The sequence below is a fragment of the Mauremys reevesii genome, linkage group 5 (assembly GCF_016161935.1).
Source record: "Mauremys reevesii isolate NIE-2019 linkage group 5, ASM1616193v1, whole genome shotgun sequence".
Taxonomy (NCBI): Eukaryota; Metazoa; Chordata; order Testudines; family Geoemydidae; genus Mauremys; species Mauremys reevesii.
The window spans coordinates 126220301-126234603 of record NC_052627.1 but is presented as its reverse complement, the minus strand read 5'-3'; the positions used below and the strand labels follow the sequence as shown (position 1 = coordinate 126234603).

The window sequence follows — 14303 nt, the reverse complement described above, 5'->3', positions numbered from 1 at the left end:
CTGTGAGGGATTCAAAAATCAGAGAGAGAGAGAGAGAGAGAGAGAGAGAGAATGTGTTTGGTCTCCGTCAGACCTGAATGGATATTCCCCAAGGTTCTTTCTCTCTGCTGGTGAAAGTCTGAGGTCAATAATGGGCCAGTGTAGGTCAGTCACTGCTCACACCCCACCCCCAGTCCATAACATTCTGGTTGTGAATAACCTTTTTTAACTAACTGACAAAAAAGTACTCACACAATTACCAGCAAAAACTCTGTCCCCTTACTGATTAGACGGGACTTCCGTTGTGTCATGCGTGTAACTTTCCCTTTAAACAATCAGTGACGACTGACTGCTAAAAATCAGAGAGCTAGATCCAGAAGTGAAAGTAAGCCGGTACGGTCTGGTACAGCGTACTGGCAAGAACAGGTACACGGCCAACCGTACCAGCGGGGGGCAACTTTCCCAGGCTGGTGATTTAAAGGACCTGGGACTCCCAGCTGCCACTACTGCAGCAGGACCCCCGGGCCCTTTAAATCTCGATTTAAAGGGCCCAGGGACTTAAAGGCCCCGACTCTTCCGGTTGAGGCCCTGCCCCCTTCCGATTGAGGCTCACACACCCCTGCTCAGGACTCCGGCGTACCGGTAAGTCCTTTAAGTTACTTTAACACCTGGCTAGATCTCAGCCCCTGCATCAACTCATGCTCCGTAGGGATTTTCTTATAATTGAAAACACTCAGCACAGCAGCAGACACACACACACCCATTCATATCAAACGGACAATAATAATATTCTGAGAAAAACAGAGCTCTCTTTGCCCAGCACGGCAGTTTCAGGAGTGAATATACCATCCCACAGGACAACAGCTGGGAAGGTGCATACTGGCCAAAGACAGGACTTCTGCTTGAATAGGATAGTTTTGTGCCATATTGCGACAATATCTCTCGGTAAAAGTGGGTAGGCAGGAGAACGGGAGGTACTAAGAAAACATGCATTATTCAGTGACCTGAGGTGAACTCTAAGTCTCTGAACACAAAGCAGGATCCCCAATTATTGATGTTCACCAGCAATAAATGATGCAACAGGCAGACACAACCGGGGGAAAGAGAACTTTGAAAAACGCGCCGAGACACACGTCACATGCGGAGGCTCTGGAGTTTGTCCCTTAGCAGCCTGGCCTCTGCTTGTTTCCTGAGGCCGTGCTCTTCCCAAAAACAATTCTTCCTCAAACCTGACCCGCTTTCTCCATTTCCGCTCATCATGCTACAATTCAGAGCTTTTTTTAAACAGGTGCTTTGATATAATAGGTGAGGAAGCCACCACAGAGAAGAGGCAGAAGCACCTGGCTCAGAGAACCCACTGTTGACCTGCTCTCTAATTGCCACACTCCAGCTAGCCCTTCAGTGTGCCCTTGTTGCCAAGAAGGCTAATGGTATTTTGGGTTGTATAAGTAGGGGCATTTCCAGCAGATCGAGGGACGTGATCATTCCCCTCTATTCAGCACTGGTGAGGCCTCATTTGGAGTACTGTGTCCAGTTTTGGGCCCCACACTACAATAAGGATGTGGATGAATTGGAGAGAGTCCAGCGGAGGGCAACAAAAATGATTAGGGGGCTGGAGCACATGACTTATGAGGAGAGGCTGAGGGAACTAAGATTGTTTAGCCTGCAGAAGAGAAGAATGAGGGGGGATTTGATGGCTGCTTTCAACTACCTGAAAGGGGGTTCCAAAGAGGATGGATCTAGACTGTTCTCAGAGGTAGAAGATGACAGAACAAGGAGTAATGGTCTCAAGTTGCAGAGGGGGAGGTTTAGGTTGGACATTAGGAAAAACTTTTTCACTAGTAGGGTGGTGAAGAACTGGAATGGGTTACCTAGGGAGGTGGTGGAATCTCCTTCCTTAGAGGTTTTTAAGGTCAGGCTTGACAAAGCCCTGGCTGGGATGATTTAGTTGGGTTTGGTCCTGCTTTGAGCAGGGGGTTGGACTAGATGACCTCCTGAGGTCCCTTCCAACCCTGAGATTCTATGATTCTTGTGCCATGGCCAGTCCTGCCATGTCAGGAGGCCACAGGAGATTCTACAGGTGAAATCTGCAGAGAGGTCTGAGTATATTAGCGCCTGAATCCTAAAAATACACAACCTCATTCTAACGTCTAACAGCAGCAGGATATTTCACAACTCTGTGTTGAAACTAATGTGCAGTAAATTTACATGTATTTTGCATACAGGTGAGGTTTCCTCACTGAGCGGATAAATAAATGTTTCAATTTCCAACCCAGATTTATGAACGAGGTTTTCCAACCACTGTTCGGCAAGATGATCTCACACACACCCCTTCTCTGGCTGCTTGTTCTCTGGATTAAGGGTAAGAAATTTAAAAAAAAATAAAGCATTTGAAAACCTAAGAATCCATGTTACTGATAACATAAAACATGTTGCCTCTTGGATTTATTTGATGTGAATTATCTGAATATTTGATGTGTTGTATTTTAGTTTAAATTTCCACTGGCAAATTCAAACTGTGTTTCAGTGTTTGAACACTCAGCATACCCAGCATTGTATCACTGTTCATTCCCTACCCGTCTTCTCTCTTTATTCAGACTCCTCTGGGCAAATTGTGATGACTCAGTCCCCGGAATCTCTGGCAGTGCCAGTGGGAGGGAGAGTCTCTATCAACTGCAAAGCCAGTACGAGCATTGGCAGTTACATAAACTGGTACCAACAGAAACCTGGACAAGCTCCCAAACTTCTTATCTATGGCGCTAGCACCCTCCAGTCGGGGGTCCCAGCCCGGTTCAGTGGCAGTGGGTCTGGCACTGATTTCACATTCACAATCAGCAGTGTAGAAGCTGAAGATGCTGGAGATTATTATTGCCAGCAGTATAGCAGCTACCCTCTCACAGTGATATAGACCAATACAAAAACCTCCCTGCTCTCTGCAGCGTGCATTTCAGTTACCGTTTCTGCAGATATAACTCTGAGGTTTTCAAATGTTCTGTCAAACGTGAAGGAAGAGGGTCACTTATTCTATATCTAAACACACAGTAAAAAGGAGAACACCAAAAGACTCAAAGAGTTTATATAATCATATAGACACTTGCATGTACAGAGAGCTGAGGGCCACTACATTTTTTTCCTGCTTTATCCTCACTTTATCCCAGGGCCCCACAAATACTTATCGGTGCTTCAGTACACATGGTTCCAAACAGCTGATAAGCCTATCTATCTTTCACAGCAGAATAGCTTCTTCTTATAACAAACAGACTTCATTCTATTTTACAGAGCTTATCCGAAACCAGAATTCCCAGTTTCTTGGAAATGTCAAAAGTTTCCTGTGAAATAAAAATTCCAAAGTTTCCTTTTGGAAAAATCAAAATGCCTTTTTTATTTTGATAAGTTTGAAACATGGTTTTAAAACTTTATTGACTCAAATTGTAGGGGGGGAGAACATAAAAGTTCCAGTGATAAAATAAAAACAAAATATTTCAACCCTAACAAAGGAAATGCTTCAACCTTATCGGAACAAAGCGTTCTGATAGTTTTCTGTTGAAAATTTCGACAACTGAAACGTTTCCAGGGAACGTTTCAATTTCCTTCAATCAGCATTTTCCAAATGAAAACTCTCCCATCAGAAAAATGTTATCCAGCACTTCCCTTATAAATACATTTCCAGTATGGCCTCAGGGTTTCCTTTCATTTCCATAGATCCTGACACCCATTGAGAAGGTCTCAGAAATTTGGGGATTTTTAAATGGCGGTGTTACGATCAGGCACCTGGTTGTGTGTAGAGTATTGTAAGACTTTGTGATCCAGATTCTTAAAGGCCTCTGTGGGAGCAAATCCCCAAATCCACATGAACCCCAAGGCACAAGCAGGTAATAGACACACACAGGGTTTTCGGAGTGATTGGGTAGATGCCGAGTGTGTTCCCCCATGGGCAGGACATTGGAGTGACCACAAAGGGAGTGTTCACCTCCAGTTCCAGAATGTCGGGGGTATGAGCATACTCAGGGTTTGGCTAAACTTGCAGGTGTACAGCACTGGGAGTTACAGCTGTCTTCGTACAGCTGTGTAGGGAAAGCGCTGCAGTGTGGCCACATTTGCAGCATTTGCAGCGGTGTTGGGAGTGGAGCATTACGGGCAGCTATCCCACAGAGCACCTCTTCCCATTCTGTCGCCGTGGGTTGTGGGAAGGGTGCGGGTCATTCTGCTTCCCGTCCCAATGCCCCGTGATGCATGGCTTCACATCCCAGCAATCCCTGTGTTTCTGTCCACGTTTGGCACCATCTTGCATCTTTCTTGCTTTTAGAAAGGAGCCCCCTGATTAGAAACATGCCAAGCTAAATCTAAACGGACTTCCATGTCCTTTCTCAGGATGGTGTAATATTTCTGAGCTGTGGATAGCTACATTTCTCTTAAAACAGCAGCCCCTGGAAGGTGATGATCTAAGAAAAGGATAATTTCCAGATTCTAGCCTGACAGAGACAATTTACATAGCTTGACCTCTCCCCATTTTCACATCAAGTGCCATTTCCTCACCACTCTGAGCAGGGATTATAACTATACTGGGTTGCATTTTACATTTAACTGCAGGGCTCTGAGCTTCTTGTCACCCAAAAGAGCCAAGATTATTTCACACACGCAGCTTTTCCGACTGATGATGTTTTTTCCATACTCAGGGTAAGAAAGAATAAAAATATGAAAACTGAAAAAGCTTGGTAGTTTACCTGGCATGGGACACAATTCCTAGTATGTTTAATTGTGGAATGTACATTTAAAACATATTAGGACAACCACAGATTTTCTTTCTGTTTCTACACACCAATGGAGAGATTGTTACAACTCGGTCCCTGTCAGTCAGGGTAGGAGAAAGCATTGCTATCAGTTGCAAAGCCAGTTTGGGGATTAATGATGAAATGGCCTGGTACCAACAAAAATCTGGAAAAGCTTCTGAATCTATTATCTATGAAGCTTCTTCTAGCCTTATGGGGTCCCAGGCCAGTTCAGTGGCAGTGGATCTGGCACTGCTTTCACATTCACAATCAGCAGCGATGAAGCTGATGCTGCTGGAAATTATTACTGCCAGCAGTATAACAGCGGGCCTCTCACAGTGATACAGACTAGTACAAACACCTCCCCAAGCTGTGCAGGGTGGCTTGTGCTGGCCAGCTGTTCTACTCTCATTCTGTATAGGCCTCTATACCTGGAAAGCACCTCTAGCTCTGACATTCTTCATTCAGTTGTGTATGTACAAGCAGTGAAAACTTTTGTCACCCCTATATTTGTGCAGCCCATTTCTGCTGGTTTTGTATATTCCCCCATATGTATGATGTTCCCATTAAAATGTCAGTATTGATCAGTTTGATTGTACTTAGATTTCATATATACATCTTTTTTAAATGATGCTCTTAAGAGTCCACTTTGCTTAATAATCAGCCTGTACCAGAGCCAGATTATATTGGAAATTATTATGATCATTATAATTCTACCCTATTTTGCAGAAATGGAATTGTCTCAGCCAATCAGGGCTCACGAATGCATTACAGTTATTGACACACCCCTGTCATGTAGGACTCCCACCACCCCACCCCTCCCACTCCATCTGCTCTGCTGCGATTGAAGTAAGGGGACAAGTCTGTGAAGGGTTCCTCGGAGAGGCTGCCCTGTGGCTCTTTTGAACACTGTCTACTCTTCCCCCTCAGAGGGGCTGCAGCTGTGACTGGGCCTCACACACAAACACAATAAGAATGTACAAGGCCTAGGGCCAGATTGTTCCAGACACGTCCTGGCCCAATCAGGAGCCCTCATTGTCAAACAATGGGGCCTCGGCGGGACTCCCAAACTGCACATCTTAGTGCTCAGATCAACACACAGGAGCATAGATTCCCCTTCCATGAGCCTACATCACAAATTGAGCATCAACATGAGGGGTTTGGACTCACCGAGCTCTGTGGTGGAAAATTGGCCCCCAAAGTATCAACTTCATATTGAAATGTACCACTGGAGAAGTAAAAGGGAAGACACGCATCACAGTCAAGGGATGCAGCAGACTGTACAGTATCGCACTGCCCAGGGTAACATGGTAACAGCTGCTTGGGCAGTCCTTTGGTTTAAATTCTGTGGACAACTCTGGTATTGGTCACTAGATGGCAATAGAAAACCAGCACAACTGGAACAGAGATTTCATTAACAGAATGGTGTTACTTTAACATTGTCCTCCTGAGTTAATGTCACACTATTGGTGTCCGGTGAGACAAGAGGCTGCTCCTGGAGCACTTGGGGTTCAGAAAGTTTGATTGCTCCCTTTCCTAAGAACATTGGTATTGCTGTACTCCTGTTTCTCGTGTGCAGTAATACTCGTGGCACCAATGCTGTGAGGGGTTCAAAAATCAGAGAGAGAGAGAGAATGTGTTTGGTCTCCGTCAAAGCTGAATGGATCTTCCCCAAGATTCTCTCTCTCTGCTGGTGAAAGTCTCAGGTCAATAATGGGCTAGTGTAGGTCAGTCACTGCTCACACCCCACCCCCGGTCCATAACATTCTGGTTGTGAATAACCGTTTTTAACTAACTGACAAAAAAGTGCTCACACAATTACCAGCAAAAACTCTGTCCCCTTACTGATTAGACGGGACTTCCGTTGTGTCATGCGTGTAACTTTCCCTTTAAAAAATCAGTGATGACTGACTGCTAAAAATCAGAGAGCTAGATCCAGAAGTGAAAGTAAGCCGGTGCGGTCTGGCACAGTGTACTGGCAAGAACAGGTACATGGCCAACCGTACCAGCGGGGGGCAACTTTCCCAGGCTGGTGATTTAAAGGACCTGGGACTCCCAGCTGCCACTACTGCAGCAGGACCCCCGGGCCCTTTAAATCTCGATTTAAAGGACCCAGGGACTTAAAGGCCCCGACTCTTCCGATTGAGGCCCTGCCCCCTTCCGATTGAGGCTCACACACCCCTGCTCAGGACTCCGGCGTACCGGTAAGTCCTTTAAGTTACTTTAACACCTGGCTAGATCTCGGCCCCTGCATCAACTCATGCTCCGTAGGGATTTTCTTATAACTGAAAACACTCAGCACAGCAGCAGACACACACACCCATTCATATCAAACGGACAATAATAATATTCTGAGAAAAACAGAGCTCTCTTTGCCCAGCATGGCAGTTTCAGGAGTGAATATACCATCCCACAGGACAACAGCTGGGAAGGTGCATACTGGCCAAAGACAGGACTTCTGCTAGAAGAGGATAGTTTTGTGCCATATTGCGACACTATCTCTGGGTAACAGTGGGTAGGCAGGAGAACGGGAGATACTAAGAAAACATGCATTATTCAGTGACCTGAGGTGAACTCTAAGTCTCTGAACACAAAGCAGGATCCCCAACTATTGATGTTCACCAGCAATAAATGATGCAACAGGCAGACACAACCGGGGGAAAGAGAACTTTGAAAAACGCGCCGAGACACACTTGTCACATGTGGAGGCTCTGGAGTTTGTCCCTTAGCAGCCTGGCCTCTGCTTGTTTCCTGAGGCTGTGCTCTTCCCAAAAACAGTTCTTCCTCAAACCTGACCCACTTTCTCCATTTCCACTCATCATGCTACAATTCAGAGCTTTGTTTAAACCGATGCTTTGATATAATAGGTGAGGAAGCCAGCACAGAGTGGAGGCACAAGCACCTGGCTCAGAGAACCCACTGTTGACCTGCTCTCTAATTGCCACACTCCAGCCAGCCCTTGTGCCATGGCCAGTCCTTCCACATCAGGTGGCCACAGGAGATTCTACATGTGAAACTGTAGAGAGGTCTGAGTATATTAGCACCTGAATTCTAAAAATACACAACCTCATTCTAACGTCTAACAGCAGCAGGATATTTCACAACTCTGTGTTGAAACTAATGTGCAGTAAATTTACATGTATTTTGCATACAGGTGAGGTTTCCTCACTGAGCGCACATAAATGTTTCAATTTCCAACCCAGATTTATGAACAAGGTTTTCCAACCACTGTTTGGCAAGATGATCTCCCACACGCCCCTTCTCTGGCTGCTGGTTCTCTGGATTCAGGGTAAGAAATTTTTAAAAAATAAAGTATTTGAAAACCTAATAATCCATGTTACTGATAACATAAAACATGTTGCTACTTGGATTTATTTGATGTGAATTATCTGAATATTTGATGTGTTGTATTTTAGTTTAAATTTCCATTGGCAAATTCAAACTGTGTTTCAGTGTTTGAACACTCAGCATACCTAGCATTGTATCATTGTTCATTCCCTACCCATCTTCTCTCTTTATTCAGACTCCTCCGGGCAAATTGTGATGACTCAGTCCCCGGAATCTCTGGCAGTGCCAGTTGGAGGGAGAGTCTCTATCAACTGCAAAGCCAGTACGAGCATTGGCAGTTACATAAACTGGTACCAACAGAAACCTGGACAACCTCCCAAACTTCTTATCTATAGCGCTAGCACCCTCCAGTCCGGGGTCCCAGCCCGGTTCAGTGGCAGTGGGTCTGGCACTGATTTCACATTCACAATCAGCAGCGTAGAAGCTGAAGATGATGGAGATTATTATTGCCAGCAGTATGGCGGCTACCCTCTCACAGTGATACAGACCAGTACAAAAACCTCCCTGCTTTCTGCAGTGTGCATTTCAGTTACCGTCTGCTGCAGATATCTCTGAGGTTTTCAAATGTTCTGTCAAACGTGAAGGAAGAGGGTAACTTATTCTATATCTAAACACACAGTAAAAAGTAGAACACCAAAAGACTCAAAGAGTTTATATAATCATATGGACACTTGTATGTACAGAGAGCTGAGGGCCACTACCTTTTTTTCCTGCTTTATCCTCACTTTATCCCAGTGCCCCACAGATACTTATCTGTGTTTCAGTACACATCGTTCCCAACAGCTGATATGCCTATCTATTTTTCACAGCAGAATAGCTTCTTCTTATAACAAACAGACTTCATTCTATTTTACAGAGCTTGTATGAAACCAGAATTCCTATTTGGTTGGAAATGTCAAAAGTTTTCTGTGAAATAAAAATTCCAAAGTTTCATTTTGGAAATATCAGAATACCTTTTTTTTTGGATAAGTTTGAAACATGGTTTTAAAACTTTATTGACTCAAATTGTAGGCGGGGATAACATAAAAGTTCCAATGATAAAATAAAAACAAAACATTTCAACCCTATCAAAGGAAATGCTTCAACCTTATCGGAACAAAGCGTTCTGATAGTTTTCTGTTGAAAATTTCGACAACTGAAATGTTTCCAGGGACCGTTTCAATTTCCTCCAATCAGCATTTTCCAAATGAAAACTCTCCCATCAGAAAAATGTTATCCAGCACTTCCCTTATAAATACATTCCCAGTATGGCCTCAGGGTTTCATTTCCATAGATCCTTAATGACACCCATTGAGAAGGTCTCAGAAATCTAGGAATTTTTAAACAACTGTGTTACGATCAGGCACCTGGTTGCTTGTAGAATATGGTAAGACTTTGTGATCCAGATTCTCAAAGGCCTCTGTGGGAGCAAATCCCCAAAAATACATGAACCCCAAGGCACAAGCAGGTAATAGATACACACAGGGTTTTCAGAGTGACTGGGCAGATGCAGAGTGTGTCCTGCGATGGGCAGAGCATTGGAGTGGTCACAAAAGGGGTGCTCATCCCCAGTCCCGAATGGCAGGGGGTGTGCACATGCTCAGACTGGGTCTGGCAGGCACAAAGGGCCCTTGTTTGGAACAGGCAGAGCCAGTCACTCAGTAGCTTGCTGTTTCCTGAACTACTTCTTACCTCTAGAGTCTTCCCCAGCTCCTGGCCCTGCTTCTCCCTTTTCAGAGCATTGTTCTCTCGGGAGCTTCTCCCCAGCCTGCTGGAGGGAGCCTCTCTCTGCAATCCTTCTGCCTGTCTCCTCAGTGCTTTCTCCTGGTGCTTCCTTGCCTAATTAACTGCCCCCCAGTTACTCAGTGAGTCAACTACACCCAGATGAACCTCAGTTGCCCCAGACCCCCATGTGGAGTCTGTCAGATCTAGGCTGGGCCCCCTACCCCTTCAGAGGGCCAGCTCCCCACTGACAGGACACCTCTAGATTCAGCCAATATGCTGCATCCCTCTGCTTGTGCCATGTTACAGCCGACACTGATTACTCTAGTGGGAGGGCAGCGATGGGCACAACAGAGTGACGACCAGGCTGGGTTAATGGGGGTAAGTCAAAGTGACAGCTGGGGGTGGGGCATTGGTGCCCTGCCTGTGCAGCCCCAGTAATGCATCGTTATTGAAAACTGCCCCCTCAGGAGACCCCGGCGGGTTCAATGTACGGGAATGAGGAGAGGAATCTGGTGTGTTATAGCCCGGGATCAGGGCACCTACTGCTGTGCCAGAGTAGCCCCTACAATGGTTCATTCCAACAAGTGACTCAGTCCCACCCGCAGCTCCACACGTGCCTCCCAAGGGGCTTGCCAGGGAACAGCAATGGAGGGAGGGCTGGAGGCTCCCCTGCTCTGCTCACACAATACCCCCCGTAGCTCTCAGGCTTGGGCACCTACCAGGTCATGGAGGTAGTGGGTGTAGGGCACAGACCCAGCAGGCAGTGTAAAAACCTGGCACACTGATGCCACTTGTCAACATCTCTGTGCTGCGCATGCACCCCCAATCTGAGCATGCTCAGACCTTCGGTGAGCTCTTCCCAGACCTCATGTCAACCTGCCTGTGTGCGCCCATGAAGCCTTTGACAACAGCCATCCTTGTAGGCGTGAAAAAAGCAACCGGCCCTGGTGCAGAGGATCAAGCAGCTACAAGCACTGCTGCTCCCTTGGAAGCCTGGCTGTACGAGTACAGTGAAAATGTCTTAGAAAATGAATGATTGGAAAGGGACTCTGCTGACTGGATTTAAACCCCACACAAGAAATGACTGAATGGCTTTACCTTTTCTTATTTGTGTTTAAAGGTGCAGCTGGCTTGGTTACTCATTGTTAATCAGATGACTGTTGTTACTGCCTGCGTCCTGTAAAGCTAACTCTGGCTGCTTTACCATCTGGATCATGCAACGGTATTAGAGTTATGACATCCAGTAACAGCTACGCTACATTGAAACCATCAGGTCAGATATTTCAAAGCTCCTCCCTGGCATTAACATCTGGTCATTTACATCATTTAGCTCCCTTTGCATATTTACACATGGCTGATGGTCCTTCACTGAGCTGCTGAGCACATAAATGGTTCCATTTCCACTACATGCTTCACTGACAAGCTTTTCCAACCACACAGAAGCAAGATGATCTCAAAGACTCCACTTCTCTGGCTGCTGCTTTTCTGGATTCAGAGTAAGAAACAGACAGTGTTCAAGGAGTTAATATGGAATGAAACAAACAATAAGGAAAAACGGCCGTGGGTTATTTATTTAAATACAGTCCCACGTATATTTTCTAGTTCACTTTTCCTGTTCAGTTTACAGGTGTTTCAATGCAAAGCTTTGAACAATGTTAATGCCATTTTCCCATTTACCAAACTGCCAGTTTTCATCTTCTCTCTCCAGGTTCCAGTGGACAGACTGTGGTGACTCAGACTCCAGAATCTCTCTCAGTGTCTGTGGGGGAGACCGTCACCATCAAATGCAAAGCCAGCACAAGCATTAGCTACTACATTGCTTGGTACCAACAGAAATCAGAGCAAGCTCCTAAACTCCTTATCCACAGCGCTTCCACCCGTCCCTCTGGAATCCCAGATCGGTTCAGTGGCAGTGGATCTGGCACTGACTACACATTCACCATCAGCAGGGTTGAAGCTGATGATACTGGAGATTATTACTGTCTCCATTATTACGGTACCCATCTCACACAGTGATACAGACCAAAACAAAAACCTCTCTGCTCTATGAAGTGTGCAGTGTAATAGACACTAGTACACACAACTAGCACCACAGTCAAGTTTTCAAACGTTCTGCTACAAGAAAAAAGAGGATCACTCCTCCCATCCACTTGAATAGTTTCAAACTCTACCACTGTATTGCTATTCCAAGACATTAGCTATGCTGTGAAGTTTGTTATAGCAAGAGCTGAGTGTCACTGGTGAAATTTCACAATCGTATTTCCAATTAGTTCCATCGTTTTTAGAAATCCAACCTTCTTTGTGAATTTTCTGGGCTTGTGATGTTCAGCTAATGACAATATCCATGTAATGGATTTTATCTTAAATTACTAAAATGTACTCTCAGCCTTAGTGCCGTCTTATTTGTTTTCATTTATTTATTGTAATTACCATCAGTAGCGGGGTGGGCACCCCACATGGCTGCTGTAAAATCCATTAGTGTCTTGCACTCCAGAGTGCGGCCCCAATATTGGACTATTTGGCAAGAGGCCAATGTTGCTGGTTTCCAGAAGCAAACAGAAGCTGTGTGGCTAAGCCAGGGGCGGCTCCAGACCCCAGCACGCCAAGCGCGTGCTTGGGGCGGCATTGCGTGGGGAGCGCTCTGCCGGTCCCTGGGAGGGCGGCAGGCGGCTCCGGTGGACCTCCCGCGGACATGCCTGCGGAGGGTCCGCTGGTCCCGTGGCTTCGGTGGCGCATCCGCAGGGTCATCTGCGGGAGGTCCACCAGAGCCGCGGGACCGGTGACTGGCAGAGCGCCCCCCGCGGCGTGCTGCCGTGCTTGGGGCGGCAAAATCACTAGAGCCACTCCTGGGCTAAGCAGCTAGCGCACGTGGGCTGGCTGCACTAGGCATGCCTGGAACAACAACATCGAGTGCCCTGCCTCACTCTGAAGAAGCCAAGAGTGGTTGTGTCCTTCATAGATGTTGGAATCCTGCTACACTGGCCCTGACAACCCAACACGTACAAGTGGGGCATGTGTCTATAGTCCAAAGGGGGATCTTTTTTTCCCACCAGGACCCCACAAGATTTAGAAGTTTTGACCCAAAACAGGCATAACCCCTCCCCGCCCCCAAAGAACCCTTGTGTTGGGGATCCAGGACACATATCCTATGTCTATACCGTGCAGTAATATTCTCCTCTGCAATATAAATGTCGCTTGTACATTCCCAGACAGAAACTACATTAAGATGGAGTTCTGGCTGCAAGTACATGTTCGTGATTTAGGGTAAAATACATTATAGGGGAGTTGTACCCAAAACAAGCATTTTAAGCCTAGAAAAAAATCAGAGATACATTTTTAAAAAATTGAAACATGTTATGCTATGGAAATACACAAATAAGGGCACCAAAACAACCTAACTCTGCATTGTAATGATGCAGTGAAATTAACATATGATTGTGATTAAAGCACTTTAGTGTTTGAGGATCCCAGAATAGATTAGAAAGATTTTTAAAGACACTTTGGAGTTTTTCATATTTCCTCCCCTAAGGGCATAGTTGCAGTGGTTTGGATGCCTTAACAGTACTTTTCTTATGTTAGAGTGTTTGGATTTTTTTCTTAAATGTAAACCTTAATTCTGAATTTCCTTCGTTTTACATGCTTGGGTCTGGGTTAAGTACAACAAGCTTGTAATGTCATTACTCTTAAATTCATGATAAGTACTAACAATCTTAACTCTAAATGTAGTTTTTGTCTGTGGTGTGAGTGTGTGTGTGTGTGTAAATTTCGTACATGAGTAATAAAACAAACCCACAGACAGTGCCACTATACAACATTAGTATGGATATGCAGATATGCAATATGACCCTTACTTCATTTTATTTTACTTAGGTTCATAGGTTTTTAATGCCAGAAGGGACTACCCTAATCACCTAGTCTGACCTCCTGAATAATATTGGCTATAGAACCTAGCTGATACATTCTGCATCAAGCCCAGAACTTCTGTTTGAGCAACAACATATTATCTAGAAAGCTCTGCAGTCTTGGTATCAGAGGGCATTTATGTGTATCTCATAGCAGGCAGAGCAACCAGCCAGTTTGCATAATCAGAGCAGCCAAAGTGCCCTGATAAATCTGGCCCTTGATTTGTAACTGACTTCTTGGTTCTGGGGGCAGTTAGTGAGTCTGGTGCTGTGTGAAAGAGGCAGGGAGAGCCCAGTCATAGAATATCTGGGTTGGACGGGACCTCAGGAGGTCATCTAAGTCCAACCCCCTGCTCAAAGCAAGACCAGTCCCCAACTAAATCATCCCAGCCAGGGTGTTGTCAAGCCTGACCTTAAAAACTTCTAAGAAAGGAGATTCCACCACCTCCCTAGGTAACCCATTCCAGTGCTTCACCACCCTCCTAGTGAAAAACTGTTTCCTAATATCCAACCTAAACTTCCCCCACTGCAACTTGAGACCATTACTCCTCATTCTGTCATCTGGTACCACTGAGAACAGTAGAGATCCATCCTCTTTGGA

General features: G+C 45.5%; 1 long non-coding RNA gene and 1 gene segment (V, D, J or C); one reads left to right on the top strand and one right to left on the bottom strand.

The window, feature by feature from the left end:
- Positions 1 to 14303, top strand: part of LOC120406472 — a 169801-nt gene that overhangs the window by 151645 nt on the left and 3853 nt on the right.
- Positions 11354 to 14303, bottom strand: part of LOC120406474 — a 307150-nt gene continuing 304200 nt past the window's right edge. For both annotated transcript variants that reach the window (XR_005599302.1, XR_005599301.1), the window contains exon 4: positions 11354 to 11559. This is a non-coding gene — a long non-coding RNA (uncharacterized LOC120406474). The remainder of the gene's footprint in view (positions 11560 to 14303) is intronic.